Below are 17,438 nucleotides of genomic sequence, written 5' to 3'. Positions count from 1 at the left end.
ATTTCCACTGTACCTTTTGGCGGGACATGCGGAATGATGTATATGTATCTATTTTCTTGATGTCTGACAGTCAATTTGTCTCACCGGCTCGACTTTCCTCCCGCCATTGTGAACGGTTGTTCTTAGGATTCTCCCTAATTAGTCTTCTCTCCTGGATTTGACGTTTGTTCCCTATTGCTGACACTTACTTCATTTTTGTGACTATTTCTGGACCGTCGTTGACTTGTCCCTGAACTTTGGAACGGTGCTTCCAGATATTTTGTGTTTGTAATGGTTGCCTTCTGGGCACGGAAATCAAGCTTATCAAGCTTCTCGAGACGACGAAATATGTTTGCTGCTGCCGGAATTGCGTCGACTTCGCCATTCCCGTGCGCCAGACATATTTGGCAATGTTTAGTGTGGTTGTTTTTTGAGAGTCCCTTTCTTTGCTTTTCTCTGGCGGCGGTGGGCTACCGCTGCCGACTTGTGGTCATTGCCCTCCGAGCATGGTTTTTATTTGTGTTTTGCGTCTTCGTGACTCCTTCCTTACATTCCATTATTCCACGTTTCTCGGGTTGGGAGGGCGCCGGAGGCACTGTGGCCAGGCCTCGGATTGCGACCCCTGCCTGCTTTGCCTCCGCAGCCACCCTGGCCTGATCTTCCAAGAAAGTAAAAAAAAAAAAAAAAAAAATAAAATAAAAAAAAAAACAAAAACAAAAAAAAAAATATATATATATATATAATAATAAAAAAAAAAAAAAAAAAAAAAAAAAAAAAAAAAAAAGTTAAGCAACATCGGGCGTGGTTAGTACTTGGATGGGTGACCACCTGGGAACACCACGTGCTGTTGGCTCCCTTTCATTTACCTTTTTTTTTTTATACCGCCCTCTTTCCATACCACCGTTCTGTTGTGACAAAGATTCTTGCTTAAGCATTTTAATCTACTGTAATGACCATAAGGTGCGAAATTGCAGTAAATATCTCAGTTTGAGGGAGAATGTGCTAACCAAGTTCGCCAGGAAGTCTTTGAAAACGACAAAACAGTACGAATCGGCAGATGTGTTCTGAAATACGTCAGCGCCTGTTGTTGTGTAGCGGTGTACAATTCCTACTTCGATATGTAATTATAAATATATTCCTTAGTCGTCTCGTCTCGTCTCGTCATCTCCTGCAGACGTTTCTTGTGCTTGCGCTGTTATATGGGCCACGACCCGAGCGGCAGCGAGCGGCAGTCGAGCAAAGTCGGGACAAGTCGGGACGGGGACAGGGACAGCGATAGGAATGGTGCGAATGCACTGCAAATTACGCAAACACCTCGTCTGAGGCGAGGCGGGGAAGCTCACATCGCCAGCAGTGGCGCCCTCCAACAACACTCTGCCACACCCCGCACAGGCCATACGCCGGTCGGCCGCGCGCCAGCCCTCCTGCGCTGGACACCAGGGACAAGATGCGTCTTCCGCGAGTGTCGAAGGCTGCACGCGCCAAGCGGATGACAGGAGGTGCAACGAGAAGCTGCGCGTCTCACACACACGGCGGCGCGCCCGCTAATTCGGCAGTCGCTCTGCTGGCACGTCGGATTGCGGAAGGAAGTGCTTACAATTACAATTCTGTTCGTGTTTTATGTTGTAAAGGTGTTAGCTTGTAACGATGTAATGTTAATAAATAAATTTATAAATCTCACAAAAAAAAAAAAAATACACGAAGCGCGTCCTTCCGGCTCATAAGTTTTGGAACTCAGGATTGCGTTCGCGCTAACGTGACGAATTGTCAATAAAAAAAAAATGCGGCTGCTTTCGACCGAAAAGTATGATTTTGTGTGTGTTGGGATAAGAACCGAATGCGAATTCTGCCATGCGCCTACATTATATGGGCGCCAACGGCCATACCATGTTGAGTACACCGGTTCTCGTCCGATCACCGAAGTTAAGCAACATCGGGCGTGGTTAGTACTTGGATGGGTGACCACCTGGGAACACCACGTGCTGTTGGCTCCCTTTCATTTACCTTTTTTTTTTTATACCGCCCTCTTTCCATACCACCGTTCTGTTGTGACAAAGATTCTTGCTTAAGCATTTTAATCTACTGTAATGACCATAAGGTGCGAAATTGCAGTAAATATCTCAGTTTGAGGGAGAATGTGCTAACCAAGTTCGCCAGGAAGTCTTTGAAAACGACAAAACAGTACGAATCGGCAGATGTGTTCTGAAATACGTCAGCGCCTGTTGTTGTGTAGCGGTGTACAATTCCTACTTCGATATGTAATTATAAATATATTCCTTAGTCGTCTCGTCTCGTCTCGTCATCTCCTGCAGACGTTTCTTGTGCTTGCGCTGTTATATGGGCCACGACCCGAGCGGCAGCGAGCGGCAGTCGAGCAAAGTCGGGACAAGTCGGGACGGGGACAGGGACAGGAATGGTGCGAATGCACTGCAAATTACGCAAACACCTCGTCTGAGGCGAGGCGGGGAAGCTCACATCGCCAGCAGTGGCGCCCTCCAACAACACTCTGCCACACCCCGCACAGGCCATACGCCGGTCGGCCGCGCGCCAGCCCTCCTGCGCTGGACACCAGGGACAAGATGCGTCTTCCGCGAGTGTCGAAGGCTGCACGCGCCAAGCGGATGACAGGAGGTGCAACGAGAAGCTGCGCGTCTCACACACACGGCGGCGCGCCCGCTAATTCGGCAGTCGCTCTGCTGGCACGTCGGATTGCGGAAGGAAGTGCTTACAATTACAATTCTGTTCGTGTTTTATGTTGTAAAGGTGTTAGCTTGTAACGATGTAATGTTAATAAATAAATTTATAAATCTCACAAAAAAAAAAAAAATACACGAAGCGCGTCCTTCCGGCTCATAAGTTTTGGAACTCAGGATTGCGTTCGCGCTAACGTGACGAATTGTCAATAAAAAAAAAATGCGGCTGCTTTCGACCGAAAAGTATGATTTTGTGTGTGTTGGGATAAGAACCGAATGCGAATTCTGCCATGCGCCTACATTATATGGGCGCCAACGGCCATACCATGTTGAGTACACCGGTTCTCGTCCGATCACCGAAGTTAAGCAACATCGGGCGTGGTTAGTACTTGGATGGGTGACCACCTGGGAACACCACGTGCTGTTGGCTCCCTTTCATTTACCTTTTTTTTTTTATACCGCCCTCTTTCCATACCACCGTTCTGTTGTGACAAAGATTCTTGCTTAAGCATTTTAATCTACTGTAATGACCATAAGGTGCGAAATTGCAGTAAATATCTCAGTTTGAGGGAGAATGTGCTAACCAAGTTCGCCAGGAAGTCTTTGAAAACGACAAAACAGTACGAATCGGCAGATGTGTTCTGAAATACGTCAGCGCCTGTTGTTGTGTAGCGGTGTACAATTCCTACTTCGATATGTAATTATAAATATATTCCTTAGTCGTCTCGTCTCGTCTCGTCATCTCCTGCAGACGTTTCTTGTGCTTGCGCTGTTATATGGGCCACGACCCGAGCGGCAGCGAGCGGCAGTCGAGCAAAGTCGGGACAAGTCGGGACGGGGACAGGGACAGGAATGGTGCGAATGCACTGCAAATTACGCAAACACCTCGTCTGAGGCGAGGCGGGGAAGCTCACATCGCCAGCAGTGGCGCCCTCCAACAACACTCTGCCACACCCCGCACAGGCCATACGCCGGTCGGCCGCGCGCCAGCCCTCCTGCGCTGGACACCAGGGACAAGATGCGTCTTCCGCGAGTGTCGAAGGCTGCACGCGCCAAGCGGATGACAGGAGGTGCAACGAGAAGCTGCGCGTCTCACACACACGGCGGCGCGCCCGCTAATTCGGCAGTCGCTCTGCTGGCACGTCGGATTGCGGAAGGAAGTGCTTACAATTACAATTCTGTTCGTGTTTTATGTTGTAAAGGTGTTAGCTTGTAACGATGTAATGTTAATAAATAAATTTATAAATCTCACAAAAAAAAAAAAATACACGAAGCGCGTCCTTCCGGCTCATAAGTTTTGGAACTCAGGATTGCGTTCGCGCTAACGTGACGAATTGTCAATAAAAAAAAAATGCGGCTGCTTTCGACCGAAAAGTATGATTTTGTGTGTGTTGGGATAAGAACCGAATGCGAATTCTGCCATGCGCCTACATTATATGGGCGCCAACGGCCATACCATGTTGAGTACACCGGTTCTCGTCCGATCACCGAAGTTAAGCAACATCGGGCGTGGTTAGTACTTGGATGGGTGACCACCTGGGAACACCACGTGCTGTTGGCTCCCTTTCATTTACCTTTTTTTTTTATACCGCCCTCTTTCCATACCACCGTTCTGTTGTGACAAAGATTCTTGCTTAAGCATTTTAATCTACTGTAATGACCATAAGGTGCGAAATTGCAGTAAATATCTCAGTTTGAGGGAGAATGTGCTAACCAAGTTCGCCAGGAAGTCTTTGAAAACGACAAAACAGTACGAATCGGCAGATGTGTTCTGAAATACGTCAGCGCCTGTTGTTGTGTAGCGGTGTACAATTCCTACTTCGATATGTAATTATAAATATATTCCTTAGTCGTCTCGTCTCGTCTCGTCATCTCCTGCAGACGTTTCTTGTGCTTGCGCTGTTATATGGGCCACGACCCGAGCGGCAGCGAGCGGCAGTCGAGCAAAGTCGGGACAAGTCGGGACGGGGACAGGGACAGCGATAGGAATGGTGCGAATGCACTGCAAATTACGCAAACACCTCGTCTGAGGCGAGGCGGGGAAGCTCACATCGCCAGCAGTGGCGCCCTCCAACAACACTCTGCCACACCCCGCACAGGCCATACGCCGGTCGGCCGCGCGCCAGCCCTCCTGCGCTGGACACCAGGGACAAGATGCGTCTTCCGCGAGTGTCGAAGGCTGCACGCGCCAAGCGGATGACAGGAGGTGCAACGAGAAGCTGCGCGTCTCACACACACGGCGGCGCGCCCGCTAATTCGGCAGTCGCTCTGCTGGCACGTCGGATTGCGGAAGGAAGTGCTTACAATTACAATTCTGTTCGTGTTTTATGTTGTAAAGGTGTTAGCTTGTAACGATGTAATGTTAATAAATAAATTTATAAATCTCACAAAAAAAAAAAAAATACACGAAGCGCGTCCTTCCGGCTCATAAGTTTTGGAACTCAGGATTGCGTTCGCGCTAACGTGACGAATTGTCAATAAAAAAAAAATGCGGCTGCTTTCGACCGAAAAGTATGATTTTGTGTGTGTTGGGATAAGAACCGAATGCGAATTCTGCCATGCGCCTACATTATATGGGCGCCAACGGCCATACCATGTTGAGTACACCGGTTCTCGTCCGATCACCGAAGTTAAGCAACATCGGGCGTGGTTAGTACTTGGATGGGTGACCACCTGGGAACACCACGTGCTGTTGGCTCCCTTTCATTTACCTTTTTTTTTTTATACCGCCCTCTTTCCATACCACCGTTCTGTTGTGACAAAGATTCTTGCTTAAGCATTTTAATCTACTGTAATGACCATAAGGTGCGAAATTGCAGTAAATATCTCAGTTTGAGGGAGAATGTGCTAACCAAGTTCGCCAGGAAGTCTTTGAAAACGACAAAACAGTACGAATCGGCAGATGTGTTCTGAAATACGTCAGCGCCTGTTGTTGTGTAGCGGTGTACAATTCCTACTTCGATATGTAATTATAAATATATTCCTTAGTCGTCTCGTCTCGTCTCGTCATCTCCTGCAGACGTTTCTTGTGCTTGCGCTGTTATATGGGCCACGACCCGAGCGGCAGCGAGCGGCAGTCGAGCAAAGTCGGGACAAGTCGGGACGGGGACAGGGACAGGAATGGTGCGAATGCACTGCAAATTACGCAAACACCTCGTCTGAGGCGAGGCGGGGAAGCTCACATCGCCAGCAGTGGCGCCCTCCAACAACACTCTGCCACACCCCGCACAGGCCATACGCCGGTCGGCCGCGCGCCAGCCCTCCTGCGCTGGACACCAGGAACAAGATGCGTCTTCCGCGAGTGTCGAAGGCTGCACGCGCCAAGCGGATGACAGGAGGTGCAACGAGAAGCTGCGCGTCTCACACACACGGCGGCGCGCCCGCTAATTCGGCAGTCGCTCTGCTGGCACGTCGGATTGCGGAAGGAAGTGCTTACAATTACAATTCTGTTCGTGTTTTATGTTGTACAGTTGTTAGCTTGTAACGATGTAATGTTAATAAATAAATTCATAAATCTCCAAAAAAAAAAAAAAAATACACGAAGCGCGTCCTTCCGGCTCATAAGTTTTGGATCTCAGGATTGCGTTCGCGCTAACGTGACGAATTGTCAATAAAAAAAATGCGGCTGCTTTCGACCGAAAAGTATGATTTTGTGTGTGTTGGGATAAGAACCGAATGCGAATTCTTCCATGCGCCTACATTATATGGGCGCCAACGGCCATACCATGTTGAATACACCGGTTCTCGTCCGATCACCGAAGTTAAACAACATCGGGCGTGGTTAGTACTTGGATGGGTGACCACCTGGGAACACCACGTGCTGTTGGCTCCCTTTCATTTACTTTTTTTTTTATACTGCCCTCTTTCCATACCACCGTTCTGTTGTGACAAAGATTCTTGCTTAAGCATTTTAATCTACTGTAATGACCATAAGGTGCGAAATTGCAGTAAATATCTCAGTTTGAGGGAGAATGTGCTAACCAAGTTCGCCAGGAAGTCTTTGAAAACGACAAAACAGTACGAATCGGCAGATGTGTTCTGAAATACGTCAGCGCCTGTTGTTGTGTAGCGGTGTACAATTCCTACTTCGATATGTAATTATAAATATATTCCTTAGTCGTCTCGTCTCGTCTCGTCATCTCCTGCAGACGTTTCTTGTGCTTGCGCTGTTATATGGGCCACGACCCGAGCGGCAGCGAGCGGCAGTCGAGCAAAGTCGGGACAAGTCGGGACGGGGACAGGGACAGGAATGGTGCGAATGCACTGCAAATTACGCAAACACCTCGTCTGAGGCGAGGCGGGGAAGCTCACATCGCCAGCAGTGGCGCCCTCCAACAACACTCTGCCACACCCCGCACAGGCCATACGCCGGTCGGCCGCGCGCCAGCCCTCCTGCGCTGGACACCAGGGACAAGATGCGTCTTCCGCGAGTGTCGAAGGCTGCACGCGCCAAGCGGATGACAGGAGGTGCAACGAGAAGCTGCGCGTCTCACACACACGGCGGCGCGCCCGCTAATTCGGCAGTCGCTCTGCTGGCACGTCGGATTGCGGAAGGAAGTGCTTACAATTACAATTCTGTTCGTGTTTTATGTTGTAAAGGTGTTAGCTTGTAACGATGTAATGTTAATAAATAAATTTATAAATCTCACAAAAAAAAAAAAAATACACGAAGCGCGTCCTTCCGGCTCATAAGTTTTGGAACTCAGGATTGCGTTCGCGCTAACGTGACGAATTGTCAATAAAAAAAAAATGCGGCTGCTTTCGACCGAAAAGTATGATTTTGTGTGTGTTGGGATAAGAACCGAATGCGAATTCTGCCATGCGCCTACATTATATGGGCGCCAACGGCCATACCATGTTGAGTACACCGGTTCTCGTCCGATCACCGAAGTTAAGCAACATCGGGCGTGGTTAGTACTTGGATGGGTGACCACCTGGGAACACCACGTGCTGTTGGCTCCCTTTCATTTACCTTTTTTTTTTTATACCGCCCTCTTTCCATACCACCGTTCTGTTGTGACAAAGATTCTTGCTTAAGCATTTTAATCTACTGTAATGACCATAAGGTGCGAAATTGCAGTAAATATCTCAGTTTGAGGGAGAATGTGCTAACCAAGTTCGCCAGGAAGTCTTTGAAAACGACAAAACAGTACGAATCGGCAGATGTGTTCTGAAATACGTCAGCGCCTGTTGTTGTGTAGCGGTGTACAATTCCTACTTCGATATGTAATTATAAATATATTCCTTAGTCGTCTCGTCTCGTCTCGTCATCTCCTGCAGACGTTTCTTGTGCTTGCGCTGTTATATGGGCCACGACCCGAGCGGCAGCGAGCGGCAGTCGAGCAAAGTCGGGACAAGTCGGGACGGGGACAGGGACAGGAATGGTGCGAATGCACTGCAAATTACGCAAACACCTCGTCTGAGGCGAGGCGGGGAAGCTCACATCGCCAGCAGTGGCGCCCTCCAACAACACTCTGCCACACCCCGCACAGGCCATACGCCGGTCGGCCGCGCGCCAGCCCTCCTGCGCTGGACACCAGGAACAAGATGCGTCTTCCGCGAGTGTCGAAGGCTGCACGCGCCAAGCGGATGACAGGAGGTGCAACGAGAAGCTGCGCGTCTCACACACACGGCGGCGCGCCCGCTAATTCGGCAGTCGCTCTGCTGGCACGTCGGATTGCGGAAGGAAGTGCTTACAATTACAATTCTGTTCGTGTTTTATGTTGTACAGTTGTTAGCTTGTAACGATGTAATGTTAATAAATAAATTCATAAATCTCCAAAAAAAAAAAAAAATACACGAAGCGCGTCCTTCCGGCTCATAAGTTTTGGATCTCAGGATTGCGTTCGCGCTAACGTGACGAATTGTCAATAAAAAAAATGCGGCTGCTTTCGACCGAAAAGTATGATTTTGTGTGTGTTGGGATAAGAACCGAATGCGAATTCTTCCATGCGCCTACATTATATGGGCGCCAACGGCCATACCATGTTGAATACACCGGTTCTCGTCCGATCACCGAAGTTAAACAACATCGGGCGTGGTTAGTACTTGGATGGGTGACCACCTGGGAACACCACGTGCTGTTGGCTCCCTTTCATTTACTTTTTTTTTTATACCGCCCTCTTTCCATACCACCGTTCTGTTGTGACAAAGATTCTTGCTTAAGCATTTTAATCTACTGTAATGACCATAAGGTGCGAAATTGCAGTAAATATCTCAGTTTGAGGGAGAATGTGCTAACCAAGTTCGCCAGGAAGTCTTTGAAAACGACAAAACAGTACGAATCGGCAGATGTGTTCTGAAATACGTCAGCGCCTGTTGTTGTGTAGCGGTGTACAATTCCTACTTCGATATGTAATTATAAATATATTCCTTAGTCGTCTCGTCTCGTCTCGTCATCTCCTGCAGACGTTTCTTGTGCTTGCGCTGTTATATGGGCCACGACCCGAGCGGCAGCGAGCGGCAGTCGAGCAAAGTCGGGACAAGTCGGGACGGGGACAGGGACAGGAATGGTGCGAATGCACTGCAAATTACGCAAACACCTCGTCTGAGGCGAGGCGGGGAAGCTCACATCGCCAGCAGTGGCGCCCTCCAACAACACTCTGCCACACCCCGCACAGGCCATACGCCGGTCGGCCGCGCGCCAGCCCTCCTGCGCTGGACACCAGGGACAAGATGCGTCTTCCGCGAGTGTCGAAGGCTGCACGCGCCAAGCGGATGACAGGAGGTGCAACGAGAAGCTGCGCGTCTCACACACACGGCGGCGCGCCCGCTAATTCGGCAGTCGCTCTGCTGGCACGTCGGATTGCGGAAGGAAGTGCTTACAATTACAATTCTGTTCGTGTTTTATGTTGTAAAGGTGTTAGCTTGTAACGATGTAATGTTAATAAATAAATTTATAAATCTCACAAAAAAAAAAAAAAATACACGAAGCGCGTCCTTCCGGCTCATAAGTTTTGGAACTCAGGATTGCGTTCGCGCTAACGTGACGAATTGTCAATAAAAAAAAAATGCGGCTGCTTTCGACCGAAAAGTATGATTTTGTGTGTGTTGGGATAAGAACCGAATGCGAATTCTGCCATGCGCCTACATTATATGGGCGCCAACGGCCATACCATGTTGAGTACACCGGTTCTCGTCCGATCACCGAAGTTAAGCAACATCGGGCGTGGTTAGTACTTGGATGGGTGACCACCTGGGAACACCACGTGCTGTTGGCTCCCTTTCATTTACCTTTTTTTTTTTATACCGCCCTCTTTCCATACCACCGTTCTGTTGTGACAAAGATTCTTGCTTAAGCATTTTAATCTACTGTAATGACCATAAGGTGCGAAATTGCAGTAAATATCTCAGTTTGAGGGAGAATGTGCTAACCAAGTTCGCCAGGAAGTCTTTGAAAACGACAAAACAGTACGAATCGGCAGATGTGTTCTGAAATACGTCAGCGCCTGTTGTTGTGTAGCGGTGTACAATTCCTACTTCGATATGTAATTATAAATATATTCCTTAGTCGTCTCGTCTCGTCTCGTCATCTCCTGCAGACGTTTCTTGTGCTTGCGCTGTTATATGGGCCACGACCCGAGCGGCAGCGAGCGGCAGTCGAGCAAAGTCGGGACAAGTCGGGACGGGGACAGGGACAGGAATGGTGCGAATGCACTGCAAATTACGCAAACACCTCGTCTGAGGCGAGGCGGGGAAGCTCACATCGCCAGCAGTGGCGCCCTCCAACAACACTCTGCCACACCCCGCACAGGCCATACGCCGGTCGGCCGCGCGCCAGCCCTCCTGCGCTGGACACCAGGGACAAGATGCGTCTTCCGCGAGTGTCGAAGGCTGCACGCGCCAAGCGGATGACAGGAGGTGCAACGAGAAGCTGCGCGTCTCACACACACGGCGGCGCGCCCGCTAATTCGGCAGTCGCTCTGCTGGCACGTCGGATTGCGGAAGGAAGTGCTTACAATTACAATTCTGTTCGTGTTTTATGTTGTAAAGGTGTTAGCTTGTAACGATGTAATGTTAATAAATAAATTTATAAATCTCACAAAAAAAAAAAAATACACGAAGCGCGTCCTTCCGGCTCATAAGTTTTGGAACTCAGGATTGCGTTCGCGCTAACGTGACGAATTGTCAATAAAAAAAAAATGCGGCTGCTTTCGACCGAAAAGTATGATTTTGTGTGTGTTGGGATAAGAACCGAATGCGAATTCTGCCATGCGCCTACATTATATGGGCGCCAACGGCCATACCATGTTGAGTACACCGGTTCTCGTCCGATCACCGAAGTTAAGCAACATCGGGCGTGGTTAGTACTTGGATGGGTGACCACCTGGGAACACCACGTGCTGTTGGCTCCCTTTCATTTACCTTTTTTTTTTTATACCGCCCTCTTTCCATACCACCGTTCTGTTGTGACAAAGATTCTTGCTTAAGCATTTTAATCTACTGTAATGACCATAAGGTGCGAAATTGCAGTAAATATCTCAGTTTGAGGGAGAATGTGCTAACCAAGTTCGCCAGGAAGTCTTTGAAAACGACAAAACAGTACGAATCGGCAGATGTGTTCTGAAATACGTCAGCGCCTGTTGTTGTGTAGCGGTGTACAATTCCTACTTCGATATGTAATTATAAATATATTCCTTAGTCGTCTCGTCTCGTCTCGTCATCTCCTGCAGACGTTTCTTGTGCTTGCGCTGTTATATGGGCCACGACCCGAGCGGCAGCGAGCGGCAGTCGAGCAAAGTCGGGACAAGTCGGGACGGGGACAGGGACAGGAATGGTGCGAATGCACTGCAAATTACGCAAACACCTCGTCTGAGGCGAGGCGGGGAAGCTCACATCGCCAGCAGTGGCGCCCTCCAACAACACTCTGCCACACCCCGCACAGGCCATACGCCGGTCGGCCGCGCGCCAGCCCTCCTGCGCTGGACACCAGGGACAAGATGCGTCTTCCGCGAGTGTCGAAGGCTGCACGCGCCAAGCGGATGACAGGAGGTGCAACGAGAAGCTGCGCGTCTCACACACACGGCGGCGCGCCCGCTAATTCGGCAGTCGCTCTGCTGGCACGTCGGATTGCGGAAGGAAGTGCTTACAATTACAATTCTGTTCGTGTTTTATGTTGTAAAGGTGTTAGCTTGTAACGATGTAATGTTAATAAATAAATTTATAAATCTCACAAAAAAAAAAAAATACACGAAGCGCGTCCTTCCGGCTCATAAGTTTTGGAACTCAGGATTGCGTTCGCGCTAACGTGACGAATTGTCAATAAAAAAAAAATGCGGCTGCTTTCGACCGAAAAGTATGATTTTGTGTGTGTTGGGATAAGAACCGAATGCGAATTCTGCCATGCGCCTACATTATATGGGCGCCAACGGCCATACCATGTTGAGTACACCGGTTCTCGTCCGATCACCGAAGTTAAGCAACATCGGGCGTGGTTAGTACTTGGATGGGTGACCACCTGGGAACACCACGTGCTGTTGGCTCCCTTTCATTTACCTTTTTTTTTTTATACCGCCCTCTTTCCATACCACCGTTCTGTTGTGACAAAGATTCTTGCTTAAGCATTTTAATCTACTGTAATGACCATAAGGTGCGAAATTGCAGTAAATATCTCAGTTTGAGGGAGAATGTGCTAACCAAGTTCGCCAGGAAGTCTTTGAAAACGACAAAACAGTACGAATCGGCAGATGTGTTCTGAAATACGTCAGCGCCTGTTGTTGTGTAGCGGTGTACAATTCCTACTTCGATATGTAATTATAAATATATTCCTTAGTCGTCTCGTCTCGTCTCGTCATCTCCTGCAGACGTTTCTTGTGCTTGCGCTGTTATATGGGCCACGACCCGAGCGGCAGCGAGCGGCAGTCGAGCAAAGTCGGGACAAGTCGGGACGGGGACAGGGACAGGAATGGTGCGAATGCACTGCAAATTACGCAAACACCTCGTCTGAGGCGAGGCGGGGAAGCTCACATCGCCAGCAGTGGCGCCCTCCAACAACACTCTGCCACACCCCGCACAGGCCATACGCCGGTCGGCCGCGCGCCAGCCCTCCTGCGCTGGACACCAGGGACAAGATGCGTCTTCCGCGAGTGTCGAAGGCTGCACGCGCCAAGCGGATGACAGGAGGTGCAACGAGAAGCTGCGCGTCTCACACACACGGCGGCGCGCCCGCTAATTCGGCAGTCGCTCTGCTGGCACGTCGGATTGCGGAAGGAAGTGCTTACAATTACAATTCTGTTCGTGTTTTATGTTGTAAAGGTGTTAGCTTGTAACGATGTAATGTTAATAAATAAATTTATAAATCTCACAAAAAAAAAAAAATACACGAAGCGCGTCCTTCCGGCTCATAAGTTTTGGAACTCAGGATTGCGTTCGCGCTAACGTGACGAATTGTCAATAAAAAAAAAATGCGGCTGCTTTCGACCGAAAAGTATGATTTTGTGTGTGTTGGGATAAGAACCGAATGCGAATTCTGCCATGCGCCTACATTATATGGGCGCCAACGGCCATACCATGTTGAGTACACCGGTTCTCGTCCGATCACCGAAGTTAAGCAACATCGGGCGTGGTTAGTACTTGGATGGGTGACCACCTGGGAACACCACGTGCTGTTGGCTCCCTTTCATTTACCTTTTTTTTTTATACCGCCCTCTTTCCATACCACCGTTCTGTTGTGACAAAGATTCTTGCTTAAGCATTTTAATCTACTGTAATGACCATAAGGTGCGAAATTGCAGTAAATATCTCAGTTTGAGGGAGAATGTGCTAACCAAGTTCGCCAGGAAGTCTTTGAAAACGACAAAACAGTACGAATCGGCAGATGTGTTCTGAAATACGTCAGCGCCTGTTGTTGTGTAGCGGTGTACAATTCCTACTTCGATATGTAATTATAAATATATTCCTTAGTCGTCTCGTCTCGTCTCGTCATCTCCTGCAGACGTTTCTTGTGCTTGCGCTGTTATATGGGCCACGACCCGAGCGGCAGCGAGCGGCAGTCGAGCAAAGTCGGGACAAGTCGGGACGGGGACAGGGACAGGAATGGTGCGAATGCACTGCAAATTACGCAAACACCTCGTCTGAGGCGAGGCGGGGAAGCTCACATCGCCAGCAGTGGCGCCCTCCAACAACACTCTGCCACACCCCGCACAGGCCATACGCCGGTCGGCCGCGCGCCAGCCCTCCTGCGCTGGACACCAGGGACAAGATGCGTCTTCCGCGAGTGTCGAAGGCTGCACGCGCCAAGCGGATGACAGGAGGTGCAACGAGAAGCTGCGCGTCTCACACACACGGCGGCGCGCCCGCTAATTCGGCAGTCGCTCTGCTGGCACGTCGGATTGCGGAAGGAAGTGCTTACAATTACAATTCTGTTCGTGTTTTATGTTGTAAAGGTGTTAGCTTGTAACGATGTAATGTTAATAAATAAATTTATAAATCTCACAAAAAAAAAAAAAAATACACGAAGCGCGTCCTTCCGGCTCATAAGTTTTGGAACTCAGGATTGCGTTCGCGCTAACGTGACGAATTGTCAATAAAAAAAAAATGCGGCTGCTTTCGACCGAAAAGTATGATTTTGTGTGTGTTGGGATAAGAACCGAATGCGAATTCTGCCATGCGCCTACATTATATGGGCGCCAACGGCCATACCATGTTGAGTACACCGGTTCTCGTCCGATCACCGAAGTTAAGCAACATCGGGCGTGGTTAGTACTTGGATGGGTGACCACCTGGGAACACCACGTGCTGTTGGCTCCCTTTCATTTACCTTTTTTTTTTTATACCGCCCTCTTTCCATACCACCGTTCTGTTGTGACAAAGATTCTTGCTTAAGCATTTTAATCTACTGTAATGACCATAAGGTGCGAAATTGCAGTAAATATCTCAGTTTGAGGGAGAATGTGCTAACCAAGTTCGCCAGGAAGTCTTTGAAAACGACAAAACAGTACGAATCGGCAGATGTGTTCTGAAATACGTCAGCGCCTGTTGTTGTGTAGCGGTGTACAATTCCTACTTCGATATGTAATTATAAATATATTCCTTAGTCGTCTCGTCTCGTCTCGTCATCTCCTGCAGACGTTTCTTGTGCTTGCGCTGTTATATGGGCCACGACCCGAGCGGCAGCGAGCGGCAGTCGAGCAAAGTCGGGACAAGTCGGGACGGGGACAGGGACAGGAATGGTGCGAATGCACTGCAAATTACGCAAACACCTCGTCTGAGGCGAGGCGGGGAAGCTCACATCGCCAGCAGTGGCGCCCTCCAACAACACTCTGCCACACCCCGCACAGGCCATACGCCGGTCGGCCGCGCGCCAGCCCTCCTGCGCTGGACACCAGGAACAAGATGCGTCTTCCGCGAGTGTCGAAGGCTGCACGCGCCAAGCGGATGACAGGAGGTGCAACGAGAAGCTGCGCGTCTCACACACACGGCGGCGCGCCCGCTAATTCGGCAGTCGCTCTGCTGGCACGTCGGATTGCGGAAGGAAGTGCTTACAATTACAATTCTGTTCGTGTTTTATGTTGTACAGTTGTTAGCTTGTAACGATGTAATGTTAATAAATAAATTCATAAATCTCCAAAAAAAAAAAAAAAATACACGAAGCGCGTCCTTCCGGCTCATAAGTTTTGGATCTCAGGATTGCGTTCGCGCTAACGTGACGAATTGTCAATAAAAAAAATGCGGCTGCTTTCGACCGAAAAGTATGATTTTGTGTGTGTTGGGATAAGAACCGAATGCGAATTCTTCCATGCGCCTACATTATATGGGCGCCAACGGCCATACCATGTTGAATACACCGGTTCTCGTCCGATCACCGAAGTTAAACAACATCGGGCGTGGTTAGTACTTGGATGGGTGACCACCTGGGAACACCACGTGCTGTTGGCTCCCTTTCATTTACTTTTTTTTTTATACCGCCCTCTTTCCATACCACCGTTCTGTTGTGACAAAGATTCTTGCTTAAGCATTTTAATCTACTGTAATGACCATAAGGTGCGAAATTGCAGTAAATATCTCAGTTTGAGGGAGAATGTGCTAACCAAGTTCGCCAGGAAGTCTTTGAAAACGACAAAACAGTACGAATCGGCAGATGTGTTCTGAAATACGTCAGCGCCTGTTGTTGTGTAGCGGTGTACAATTCCTACGTCGATATGTAATTATAAATTTATTCCTTAGTCGACTCGTCTCGTCTCGTCATCTCCTGCAGACGTTTCTTGTGCTTGCGCTGTTATATGGGCCACGACCCGAGCGGCAGCGAGCGGCAGTCGAGCAAAGTCGGGACAAGTCGGGACGGGGACAGAGACAGGAATGGTGCGAATGCACTGCAAATTACGCAAACACCTCGTCTGAGGCGAGGCGGGGAAGCTCACATCGCCAGCAGTGGCGCCCTCCAACAACACTCTGCCACACCCCGCACAGGCCATACGCCGGTCGGCCGCGCGCCAGCCCTCCTGCGCTGGACACCAGGAACAAGATGCGTCTTCCGCGAGTGTCGAAGGCTGCACGCGCCAAGCGGATGACAGGAGGTGCAACGAGAAGCTGCGCGTCTCACACACACGGCGGCGCGCCCGCTAATTCGGCAGTCGCTCTGCTGGCACGTCGGATTGCGGAAGGAAGTGCTTACAATTACAATTCTGTTCGTGTTTTATGTTGTACAGTTGTTAGCTTGTAACGATGTAATGTTAATAAATAAATTCATAAATCTCCAAAAAAAAAAAAAAATACACGAAGCGCGTCCTTCCGGCTCATAAGTTTTGGATCTCAGGATTGCGTTCGCGCTAACGTGACGAATTGTCAATAAAAAAAATGCGGCTGCTTTCGACCGAAAAGTATGATTTTGTGTGTGTTGGGATAAGAACCGAATGCGAATTCTTCCATGCGCCTACATTATATGGGCGCCAACGGCCATACCATGTTGAATACACCGGTTCTCGTCCGATCACCGAAGTTAAACAACATCGGGCGTGGTTAGTACTTGGATGGGTGACCACCTGGGAACACCACGTGCTGTTGGCTCCCTTTCATTTACTTTTTTTTTTATACCGCCCTCTTTCCATACCACCGTTCTGTTGTGACAAAGATTCTTGCTTAAGCATTTTAATCTACTGTAATGACCATAAGGTGCGAAATTGCAGTAAATATCTCAGTTTGAGGGAGAATGTGCTAACCAAGTTCGCCAGGAAGTCTTTGAAAACGACAAAACAGTACGAATCGGCAGATGTGTTCTGAAATACGTCAGCGCCTGTTGTTGTGTAGCGGTGTACAATTCCTACGTCGATATGTAATTATAAATTTATTCCTTAGTCGACTCGTCTCGTCTCGTCATCTCCTGCAGACGTTTCTTGTGCTTGCGCTGTTATATGGGCCACGACCCGAGCGGCAGCGAGCGGCAGTCGAGCAAAGTCGGGACAAGTCGGGACGGGGACAGAGACAGGAATGGTGCGAATGCACTGCAAATTACGCAAACACCTCGTCTGAGGCGAGGCGAGGCGGGGCGAGGCGAGGAAGCTCACATCGCCAGCAGTGGCGCCCTCCAACAAGACACTGCCACACCCCGCACAGGCCTTACGCCGGTCGGCCGCGCGCCAGCCCTCCTGCGCTGGACACCAGGAACAAGATGCGTCTTCCGCGAGTGTCGAAGGCTGCACGCGCCAAGCGGATGACAGGAGGTGCAACGAGAAGCTGCGCGTCTCACACACACGGCGGCGCGCCCGCTAATTCGGCAGTCGCTCTGCTGGCACGTCGGATTGCGGAAGGAAGTGCTTACAATTACAATTC

At 49.4% G+C, this 17,438-nt stretch overlaps 14 non-coding genes across 14 annotated transcripts; all 14 read left to right on the top strand.

The window, feature by feature from the left end:
* Nucleotides 1-1,851: 1,851 nt before the first annotated feature.
* LOC126439345 (5S ribosomal RNA) lies at nt 1,852-1,970 on the top strand. Its single transcript, XR_007581125.1, has one exon. It is a non-coding gene; the product is annotated as a 5S ribosomal RNA (ribosomal RNA).
* Nucleotides 1,971-2,983: 1,013 nt separating this feature from the next.
* Nucleotides 2,984-3,102, top strand: LOC126439343 (5S ribosomal RNA). The gene has a single exon (XR_007581124.1). It is a non-coding gene; the product is annotated as a 5S ribosomal RNA (ribosomal RNA).
* Nucleotides 3,103-4,114: 1,012 nt separating this feature from the next.
* LOC126439342 (5S ribosomal RNA) lies at nt 4,115-4,233 on the top strand. Its single transcript, XR_007581123.1, has one exon. It is a non-coding gene; the product is annotated as a 5S ribosomal RNA (ribosomal RNA).
* Nucleotides 4,234-5,251: 1,018 nt separating this feature from the next.
* On the top strand, nt 5,252-5,370 carry LOC126439341 (5S ribosomal RNA). Its single transcript, XR_007581122.1, has one exon. It is a non-coding gene; the product is annotated as a 5S ribosomal RNA (ribosomal RNA).
* Nucleotides 5,371-6,382: 1,012 nt separating this feature from the next.
* Nucleotides 6,383-6,501, top strand: LOC126439319 (5S ribosomal RNA). Its single transcript, XR_007581102.1, has one exon. It is a non-coding gene; the product is annotated as a 5S ribosomal RNA (ribosomal RNA).
* A 1,011-nt stretch (nt 6,502-7,512) lies between these two features.
* Nucleotides 7,513-7,631, top strand: LOC126439339 (5S ribosomal RNA). The gene has a single exon (XR_007581120.1). It is a non-coding gene; the product is annotated as a 5S ribosomal RNA (ribosomal RNA).
* A 1,011-nt stretch (nt 7,632-8,642) lies between these two features.
* On the top strand, nt 8,643-8,761 carry LOC126439318 (5S ribosomal RNA). Its single transcript, XR_007581101.1, has one exon. It is a non-coding gene; the product is annotated as a 5S ribosomal RNA (ribosomal RNA).
* A 1,012-nt stretch (nt 8,762-9,773) lies between these two features.
* LOC126439338 (5S ribosomal RNA) lies at nt 9,774-9,892 on the top strand. Its single transcript, XR_007581119.1, has one exon. It is a non-coding gene; the product is annotated as a 5S ribosomal RNA (ribosomal RNA).
* A 1,012-nt stretch (nt 9,893-10,904) lies between these two features.
* LOC126439337 (5S ribosomal RNA) lies at nt 10,905-11,023 on the top strand. The gene has a single exon (XR_007581118.1). It is a non-coding gene; the product is annotated as a 5S ribosomal RNA (ribosomal RNA).
* Nucleotides 11,024-12,035: 1,012 nt separating this feature from the next.
* Nucleotides 12,036-12,154, top strand: LOC126439336 (5S ribosomal RNA). The gene has a single exon (XR_007581117.1). It is a non-coding gene; the product is annotated as a 5S ribosomal RNA (ribosomal RNA).
* Nucleotides 12,155-13,166: 1,012 nt separating this feature from the next.
* LOC126439335 (5S ribosomal RNA) lies at nt 13,167-13,285 on the top strand. The gene has a single exon (XR_007581116.1). It is a non-coding gene; the product is annotated as a 5S ribosomal RNA (ribosomal RNA).
* Nucleotides 13,286-14,298: 1,013 nt separating this feature from the next.
* LOC126439334 (5S ribosomal RNA) lies at nt 14,299-14,417 on the top strand. Its single transcript, XR_007581115.1, has one exon. It is a non-coding gene; the product is annotated as a 5S ribosomal RNA (ribosomal RNA).
* Nucleotides 14,418-15,429: 1,012 nt separating this feature from the next.
* Nucleotides 15,430-15,548, top strand: LOC126439317 (5S ribosomal RNA). The gene has a single exon (XR_007581100.1). It is a non-coding gene; the product is annotated as a 5S ribosomal RNA (ribosomal RNA).
* Nucleotides 15,549-16,557: 1,009 nt separating this feature from the next.
* Nucleotides 16,558-16,676, top strand: LOC126439315 (5S ribosomal RNA). The gene has a single exon (XR_007581098.1). It is a non-coding gene; the product is annotated as a 5S ribosomal RNA (ribosomal RNA).
* The last annotated feature ends 762 nt before the right edge of the window (nt 16,677-17,438 follow it).

This window comes from Schistocerca serialis, unplaced genomic scaffold, assembly GCF_023864345.2.
Source record: "Schistocerca serialis cubense isolate TAMUIC-IGC-003099 unplaced genomic scaffold, iqSchSeri2.2 HiC_scaffold_13, whole genome shotgun sequence".
Taxonomy (NCBI): Eukaryota; Metazoa; Arthropoda; class Insecta; order Orthoptera; family Acrididae; genus Schistocerca; species Schistocerca serialis.
This window is presented reverse-complemented; position numbering and strand designations above follow the sequence as displayed.